We start from the raw sequence: 8888 nt of genomic DNA, 5'->3' as shown, positions 1-8888 counted from the left end.
ACACACACACACACACACACACACACACACACACACACACACACACATTCTTTGACTTCTCCAAAGCCAGAAGTAACATCTCTGAGGTGTCACTGTCATGTGCAGAAGAGACTGGCTTTTTAAAAAGTGCATTTCAGCTGCATGTATTTCCCAGCAAAGACATGACATCTATTTTCAGATTTGGTGTCTTTGTCACAGTACAGTGAATTCAAGAGACGGTTTGGAAAGTGCTGGGGACAAAGGCACTGTATGGCAACCTCTATGTGGCCATAAAACACCAAAAGTCAATGTTTTGTATTTCAAAATTTCATATTAACCAAAGCATTCCATTTAAGGAAGGAAAAAAAAAAAACAAAAAAAAACGACTGACCATGGCAACGAACCCAAGCCAACAGAGAAAAGAATTATAATAAGAAGAAGCACAAATAAATTAGAAAACATAACACACATATTAAATAACTGTCTGGAGCTGGTAATGAGAAACAGCTAATTAAAATAGGAAGCAGTCAGAGGTGGCACAATCTAATAATCCCAGTACTGAAGAAGCTGAGACAGAAGGATGAGAAGTCAGAGGTCAGCCTGATCTACACTGTAAGATCCTGTGTCAACAACAAAGCAAAGGAAAAGCAGTAAGGGAAGGAGGGAGGGAGGGAGAATGGAAAGAAAGAAGGAAGGAAGGAGGGAGGAAGAGAGGGAGGGAAGGGACAAACTTGGAGGAAATGGGGCAATTTCCAAAGTGCTCTGAGACTGACAGCTCCAACCTCACAACTACCTAAGGACTTTTTATTGTTCTTTTCTGCACGAACTATCTGTCTTGGTCAAACAATGGTTTAGGCTTTTTAAAATAATCATAAGAACATGCCGTACATAATTGATCATAAAAGTAAACATGTCCGGGTTTATTAAAGAGTATCTAAAGTGAACACACCAAAAAGGAAATGACTAAAATTAGAGTTGGCTATAAACGACCTATCATAGCGGCTAGAAAACTGGCTCAGTGATTAAGAGCTCTGACAGAGGACTTGGGGTTTGAGTCCCAGCACCTGTATAGTGGCTCACAACCATCTGTGACTTTAGTTCCAGGGGATCCAATGCCCGCTTCTGGCTCCTGTGGGATCCAGGCACACACTAGTTCACAGATATACATGCAGGCAAAACCCCTCACACATAACAGAATAAGACCTATGACGGAAGTCCCTACCCTTTTAAGTCCTTTGACTTAGGAGTTCTGGATAATTTTTGTTTTTGAATAGAAAAAAGAGAGAGAGAGAGAGAGAGAGAGAGAGACACTTCCATACATATGAGGTATGGCAAATCACACAGGACATGTCCAGTTATATGATTTGCTCCCCAGGCCATCATCCCACCTCAGCTCTCAATGCAGAGAGAAAATACTCAGTGGGTGACAGAACTGAGTGAGAGATGATGAAAGAATGACGTTCTGATGAGAGTTCATCACGGAGCACCGACTGTTCAATATGAGCGGATCTAAAAATAGAATCCACCCATCGATAGCTGAGGCAAAATCATCAGATCATTAAAAAAAAAAAAAAGGCATTTGAGCAGATTCCTTGCCGTCACCCAAGACAAGACAAAACAAAGCGGAAGGCAAAAGCATTTTTTTTTTTTTTTTTTGCACAGGCTGAACTGAAGAGGATTCTAAAATAAGAGCTGGCATTAATATTGCAATTAGGGGAGCGATGTGCTTGAAAATCTAGGGCTTGCCATCATTGTAATGTGTTAGGATCCGGGGAATATGCCACAAGCAACGGAGTCACCACAGGAGCCTATGTTAGCCAGCATGCAGGAGACTAACCCAGCTAACCATGGTGGCACCGCTGCCCCAGAAATCAAAGCATTCAGCTACAACCAGGGACGGAAAGGTGTCTCAGTTAGGGTGTCTCTTGCTGTGAAACACCATGACTGAAAGCAACTTGGGAAGGAAAGGGTTTATTTCAGCGTATGCTTCCACATCACAGTCCACTGACAGAACTCTGGGCAGAAACCCAGGAGCTGATGCAGAGGCCATGGAATACTGCTCACTGGCTTGCACCCTCTGGCTTGCTCAGTCTGCTTTCTTACAGCATCCAAGACCACCCGACGAGCCCAGGGGTGGCCCCACCCAAAGTGAGCTGGGCTTTCTCACATCAATCATCAATCAGGAAAACACCACAGGCTTGCCCACAGGCCAATCTGTTTGGGGAATTTCTCAACTGAGATCAACTCAGACGACTCTCGCTGAAGCCAAGTTGACGTAAAAACTAGACAGCACATAAGGAAAGCATTAAAGATCACCGGCCTTTCTACAAACAGCTAGGAAAGACCCAGGAAAAAAATAAACAAAATAGTCAGGTACCATTGTCAGGCCCTACAAGGATGCTCCTGCATACGTGAAACCACCACGACCACCAGAGGCCACACGTGCAAGGTCCTAGGGCTACCACGGCTAAGGCTGAGCTGAGCCTCCTCCTGGGAGGAGTTCAGCCCCTCTCCTTCATAGATGGTGAGGTTCTGCTCCTGCACGATCTGATGGAAGAGCAGGTAGACGGCTGTGTGGGACCAATGCCTCATTACAGCCTTACTGAATGAATGGGCTCTGCCACTAGAAGGGAAGGGAGAAATCAAGGAGGGGGTTGCTACACAATCCATTCCTCCCCGCCGCCCACCCTGGCCCCAGCCATCGACAGTACAGCAGGCTGACACTCGTGCCTGGCACACCCTGCTAATGCTCCAGCCACCATGGGACACTGGGTCTGTCAGCAAAACTGCAATGATCAACAGCCATCGAGGGTAGCTCTCAGAGGGCCTTAAATTACTTGTAAACAGCAAGACTCCTGACAAGCGCAATGTTGCTAAGTGGGGGGGCGGTCGGGGGGGTCAGGCACAGCAAGGGTTGGGGGCAGGGCCAAGAAGGGGTTCTTCAGTCCAGTCCGCTGCGGGCAGAGCACGGGCTGCACGTGGGATGCTGAGAGAGCTGGTGTTGCCCTACGCAGCCCCGCACTCAGCATCTCAGAGGACCTGCCTCGTTCGCTTCCTTCAAGGTCTGGAAGATGGATGTTCCCACCTCACAGACGGAGAGCTGGAGACTCCACGAAGGAGATGCCATTGCACTCCTGGGTCCAGTTCCGATAGAGAAGCCTTAAATCCTCACTTCAAGATCCCTAGGTCTGTGCTGCTCCTCAAAGAGCCAATCGCTCAGGATTCCTGCCCTCACCAGGTTTCCACTCCAGGACCAGGCTTGACCCTGGGAAAGCCCTCACACTCCGATGCAGGAAAGGGCTACTCTGCAACATGCTCCTCCTATTACCTGGTTTATCTCTGCTCCTCAAGGAGCCGTCGGCCACCTTTTGTCACCACAAATCCAGACACCCTTGAACAACAAGGATCGGAAAAATCTAGAATCAACGGGTCATAGCTTCTTGAGGGCGCTACCCATACCCACTGACCTTCTTGGTGTAGCCCATGGCCTTCAGGACTGAGTGGTTCAAGGTCTCCAGAGATGCCAGAACGTCCTCATAGTCTCCCATGTGCTCCACAAAGTAATCTAGGGGAGGAGGTTGCAAAGGTCAGGGGTCACAGAGGATTCCACTCCTCTCCTTGGGGCCGTCCCTCCAGCCCCACCTAGGTCCACACTGCTTTGCCCTCCTCTGGGTGCTTTTGCCCCCACCATGGCTGCTGTAGAAGCACTTACGTACCACACAGTTCCTTGGTGTCCACATGGCTGCAGAGGGAGGGAGGGAATGAGGGAGGGGGAGAGAGAAAGATGGAGAGAGAGTCAGCAGGCCTGTTTCTGACCCTCTGTGTCATCCTTAAAACACTTGCTGTGTCCCCCCCGACCCTGCATCCTAGGTACTGGTGTCTCCAGTGTTGCGGTTACAGACCTGTGCCACCATACCTGGCTGCTCAACATTTCTCTCCAAGCCTGTGGGCTGCGGCTATTACACGTTATCAAAGCAACACCGCTGGCCCTTCTGGGACTCTTGGGACCCTAGGTCAGCCTCCATTCTAGCCCTGGGCTTCACTCTTACACCAAAACAGAGAAGAAACTGGTCCTTGCTCAGGGTTGGGGAAGGTCTCTGAAGGCTTCAGCCCCAGATGCTGCAGCAGAAGGACCAGGCAGGGTCTGTGTGGGGCCTGATGCCTTCTCCTTTCTGGGCTTAGCCTCTACCCTGGACTGATTTTGGTAGCTCCCATGTTCAGCAGCATACGTCTGGTAAAAGTTTTCTGTAGATTCCAAGGCCTGTGACTGCCTTGGCATTTCTCTGACAGCCTGGAATATTGCTTCTGATATGAGTTGTCTGGTTCAGAAACGCTTAGCATCTCAAGGGGCTAATTAACGTTCGTAGTTTCTACTTTGGGGAATACTAGAACAAAGAATCCAGAATGCCTTTAGAATTCTGGCCTCCCCTAAAGGAAGTTCACTTTGTTTACTCTTCCAAGTCAATCTTTTTTTTTTTTTGAGACAGTTTCTCTGTGTAGCCCTGGCTGTCCTGGAACTCACCCTATAGACCAGGCTGGCCTTGAACTCAGAGATCCACCTGCCTCTGCCTCCCTAGTGCTGGGATGAAAAGTGTGTGCACCACAGCTACCGTCTCCAGGTCAACCTCTTAGAGCAGAGCCTCCTCTCCCTCCACCCAGTCAGCCGGACACCTGAGGCTCCCAGTGAGAAAGTGTGGCCCAGCGTGTGCCCAGGAGGCTGCAGAGAAGCTGTGAGCTCTCATGTGGCCTGCAGACAGTGTCCTCTGCTCTGCTGAGGTCTCCAGCCTTGGCTCTGGGCTACCGCTTTCCTAGGATCCCTGCAAGCCGGCTTGGTAGTAGCCATGTACCTACATTTTCACTAGTTTCGGGGCCCCCTAATGATCCGACCTGCCCTAGCACCCCTGGAAACTTTAGTCCTCAGTACCTCGGTAGGGCAGGGGAAGGTGACCAGCTGGTACCTATCCAGGCAGGATTCAGAAGCAACGGACAAAGATGGGCAAAGGGCCCGCAAGTACAGGCAATGCACACTAATGCTGGCTCTGGAGGCCAGGTGTCCTGCGAAACTAAGCTACAGGCCCAAGTCATGTCTGGGTCACAGAAAACAAACAAACAAACCTCAGTTTGCTCCAAGGTCAAAAGTGGGGTTGAGGATAGAGCTGGGATTCATAGACATTACTGGGTATTCACGGGGACAGTATCTTAGAAAGCAGAGTCTGGGGTGTTACTGGGATTAGAACTGAATGGAGGTATGACAGGCACAGTCACTGCCAATGTCCCTGTCAGTCTTGTGTGTACTGCGTCAGGCCCAGGGTCTGTCTCTGCTTGGCCAAGATGGCTTAGAAAGGACCAACTTTGCGGCAGTCACACACACAGGACTCACTCGGCCTGACAGTGAGGCCCAGGTAGGTCTGACTTTCAGATGAGTCAGAGGACTTCCAGGCCTCTTGCCCTTAAACAGAACCTTGGCATTGTGAGAAGGGAGGGGCCCATACATCCCTGGGGTGCCCCGAAGCAGCCTGGGCTCACTTGGTGTTGTCTGAGTCAATGGTGTGGAAGAGGCCCTCAAGCTCCTTCTCATTGAGGACACCATCTGCGAAGAAGAGCTGAAATTCCTCCAGGGACAGCTTCCCATCATCTGCAATGGACAGACAAGGCGGCAAGTGGCTGTTTGTCCCAGAGAAAAGAGCACATGGTAGCCCACAGCCTGCTCCCAGACCCACCACCTCAGCTGACAAACTCCCCGTTGTCAGCCTGAGGCCTGCTGACAGGTAATCCCAAGCCAACAGAGACAACGGAAGCTAGTTTCTGAGGAGCAAACACCTTGCATGCTCCACCTTCCCTTCTGTTTTCCCCTCAGTCACCTGACATGGACACTATTTAAGTAGCATCCTTTTACCTGACACCACTAGCCTTCCTGCAGTGATCATCCCTCTATTCTGTCCTTCCTCAAGGCATCAGCAGTCTGAGCTCAGACCGCCAAACCTAGCCTAGAGCATGACTTTGTGCCACATGGTGGGTGCCATAACAGTCCCCCAACCTTTTAGCAAGGAGTGGTTCCTCCAATCTTTCATGGAGTAGCTGGGCTGCATGGAAAAGCTGAGGCCAATACCACACTCATGAATGTGTGCTGTAATTGATTAGTCATGTCTGTCCCAGGCCCAGCATGGGGTGTGCCACCACAAGGCCCACCTTCCCTTTGACTGCTTCTACCTGCTTTTCGTGCATGGATGGTACCTCAGTGTCCTCTGTACCCAGAGAACAGGGACCTAGAAGACAGGGTCTGAACTCCTCTGATCATAAGCCTTCTGACATTTACCTCGGGTGGTGGCCACAAGCCTAATGAGCACACATAAGCTATTAAGAGGAAGATATCCTGCACTTGGCCTCTGGTCCAATTAGAGAAGACAAGTTGTCCTGGAGCTTCATCACCTCTGCCAACAACCCAAGTGCGGCTGTTTGCAGGTGGTGCTACTAATGAGCAGGAGCCCAGCCTGCCGCAGTGACCTTTCAAACAGCAAGAGCCTGTGAGCCTCACATCCGATGGAGGGAAAGGCTGGCTGGGCCTCGCCCCTCTGCCAGCTGTCAATGCCAGTCTTCTAGGGTGATGCCCTAGGCTGCCAGTCAGGCCTTTCTTTCTAGCTTGCCCCTGGTGATTGGCTATCTCATGTCCTTACTACTGAGAGCCTCCCAGAGACACTCAGCCTTGCTCTCATGAGGGAAGGCAGAGGACCTGCTGTGCTTTGTGCATAGTCAAACTCACCAGAAAAGATAAGTCCAAAATCTAAGGCCTACTGTAGACTGTCACTCCTGAGACCTGTGTTGGGGGAGAGGAGGGCAGGCCTCTTTCCCTGCATAGTGCTCCCTCATCTTCAGTACCACTCGATCTCCCTACATCCCTGGGTCCCATGAGGAATGTAGATGGCCCTTCACCCCAAGGCCTGGGAAGATGCATGCCATCCCTAGGACAGGCCCAAAAGAGGGCCATACCCCTCTGCAGTATTCAAGCCCAAGCCTGTTTCCCTGCCATTTCATATTCCAAAGAGCTCCGTCCCACCCCACAATTACATGGGCAGTCAACAATGGCTCCTAAGAATGACGTAGGAGCTGGACAAGGCCAGGGCCACTTTGAATTCAAGCCCACTTGGGAAGGGCCTCTGGGGCAGGTGACAAGCAGGGGCCTCGTAAGCACTTCCTTTACGGATGAGCACACTGCTCTCTGGTTCTCTTTTCATGTGTCTGTGGGTCACCCCCCACCTCTCTGCCTTGCCCCAAAGCTCAGGGCATCCCACAGGACAGCTGTTACTGCTCCAGCTTACAGAAGGGGAAATCGAGTCACAGAACGGGCCTCTGGTCTTCTTGTGCTCTTCAGGTTCAGGTTCACAGCTGTCCATGTCCCCAGCCCCTAAGTGTTTCCCATGGTGCATCAGGACAGGGAGAGCGTGGGCAGTGCAGCACCCGGAAGGAAACTCACCGTTTTTATCCGCCCGTCGGAAAATCTGCAGAGAGGAAAACTGCAGTCAGGTCTGGGCTGAATCTGGGAAGGTTCCCCCAGCAGCCTCTTGACCCAGCTGAGGCCCCTCTCCCCAGAGCAGCTTGTGTGAGGCTTGGAAGCTCAGACTTCCCCAGGAGACCCCAAGGCTGAGACCCAGGATGGGGAGACGGTACCCGGAGTTCTCCCACAGTTCAGGAGCCATCACTCCCTCTTCCCACTGCGCTGCCAGCCTGCCCACGGCTGCTGACACACCACACACACACACACACACACACACACACACACACACACGTCCACGCTGCACACGCATGCACACCCACAAGCACGGCCGCAGGTGTGCGTATACTCATTCCCCTAGACTCCCCCACTGCTGAGCACACAGCTGCGCCCAGCCATGCTCAGAGGCCCACGGGAGAGCTCCGTGCCTCCCTGTCACTGTGAGGACCCACCTCCCCTTGCTCTGGCTTGACTGGGTTCCTTCTGAAGGAGGTGATCTTGAAACCCGGTGACAAGATCAGCCCACAGGAAGTACGGTGTCATTATGGGAGGGGGGGGGGGGGCGGGCAGGAATGTTCTGGTTGCAACCAGCAGGGATGGGATGGAGAGCAGCCCAAACGTGGGACCAGCACTTGGACACAAAGTTAGTCTGTGCTTTGCTAACACTTGAATGCCTCAAGGTCAGTTGGTGACAGGTGCTGGGTGCCCAGGACCAAGACGCTGTTCTGATGAGTGCAGGACATTTCTGAAAGCCGCTCAGCCCAGGCCAAAACGCAGGCAAGGTGGCCCAGCAGCTGGCAGACCCAGGTGTCTGCTAAGACTTCCCAACTCATAGAAAAGGGATTTGATGTCCAACACTGGCCCCACTGAATCAGGCTTGCCTTTTAACCAGCTCCCGAGGGGGGGGGGGGGGCTGATGGTCCAGAGTCCTGGAGGAATTTGCTTCCTTTATCCAGAGGAAACTTCAGTCCACAGCATGCCCGGGTCCCTCAACTCCCTGGGTTTTCCCAGACTCAGGGAGTCTGTTAGAGATCCGCTGAGCCAGGCAGAAGGTGTCAAAGGACAGCCGGCTCTGCTCACCTGCACCCCAAAAGCAATGAGACAGGGAACTGTGTGCTCTCTGGGTACTCCCAGACCCCCAAAGGCCAGGGTGTCCAAATGACTAGGATGATGTGGCCCCCAAGTCAGGTGGCTCCTGGAACCAGCATAAGTGACACTCTGCTCTCCCCTTACACCTCACCCCACTCCATAGGTGAAAAAAACAGAGGCTTAGCCAGCACACACCAACAAATGCGGACGGAGGGGCTGGACAGGGCTCCCCTGAAAGGGGGCCAAGCTGCCACCTCTACTCTGGACTCTGCCTGGATCTGCTGAGTGTGTGTGTGCTCACCTCTTGGCTTGTGTGGTCATACAGGCACTA

The 8888-nt window shown here is 52.0% G+C and overlaps 1 long non-coding RNA gene across 1 annotated transcript; it reads right to left on the bottom strand.

The window, feature by feature from the left end:
* Positions 1-3450: 3450 nt before the first annotated feature.
* Positions 3451-7512, bottom strand: LOC129676201 (uncharacterized). Its single transcript, XR_008720051.1, has 4 exons — positions 7451-7512; positions 5506-5614; positions 3696-3721; positions 3451-3544 (listed from the first exon to the last, which is right to left on the bottom strand). It is a non-coding gene; the product is annotated as an uncharacterized LOC129676201 (long non-coding RNA).
* Between the last annotated feature and the right edge of the window lie 1376 nt (positions 7513-8888).

Source organism: Psammomys obesus, unplaced genomic scaffold, assembly GCF_907164565.1.
Source record: "Psammomys obesus unplaced genomic scaffold, mPsaObe1.curated_primary_1811, whole genome shotgun sequence".
NCBI classification, from domain to species: Eukaryota; Metazoa; Chordata; class Mammalia; order Rodentia; family Muridae; genus Psammomys; species Psammomys obesus.
Note: the sequence above shows the minus strand (reverse complement) of the source record. Positions and strands in the feature narration are given on the sequence as shown.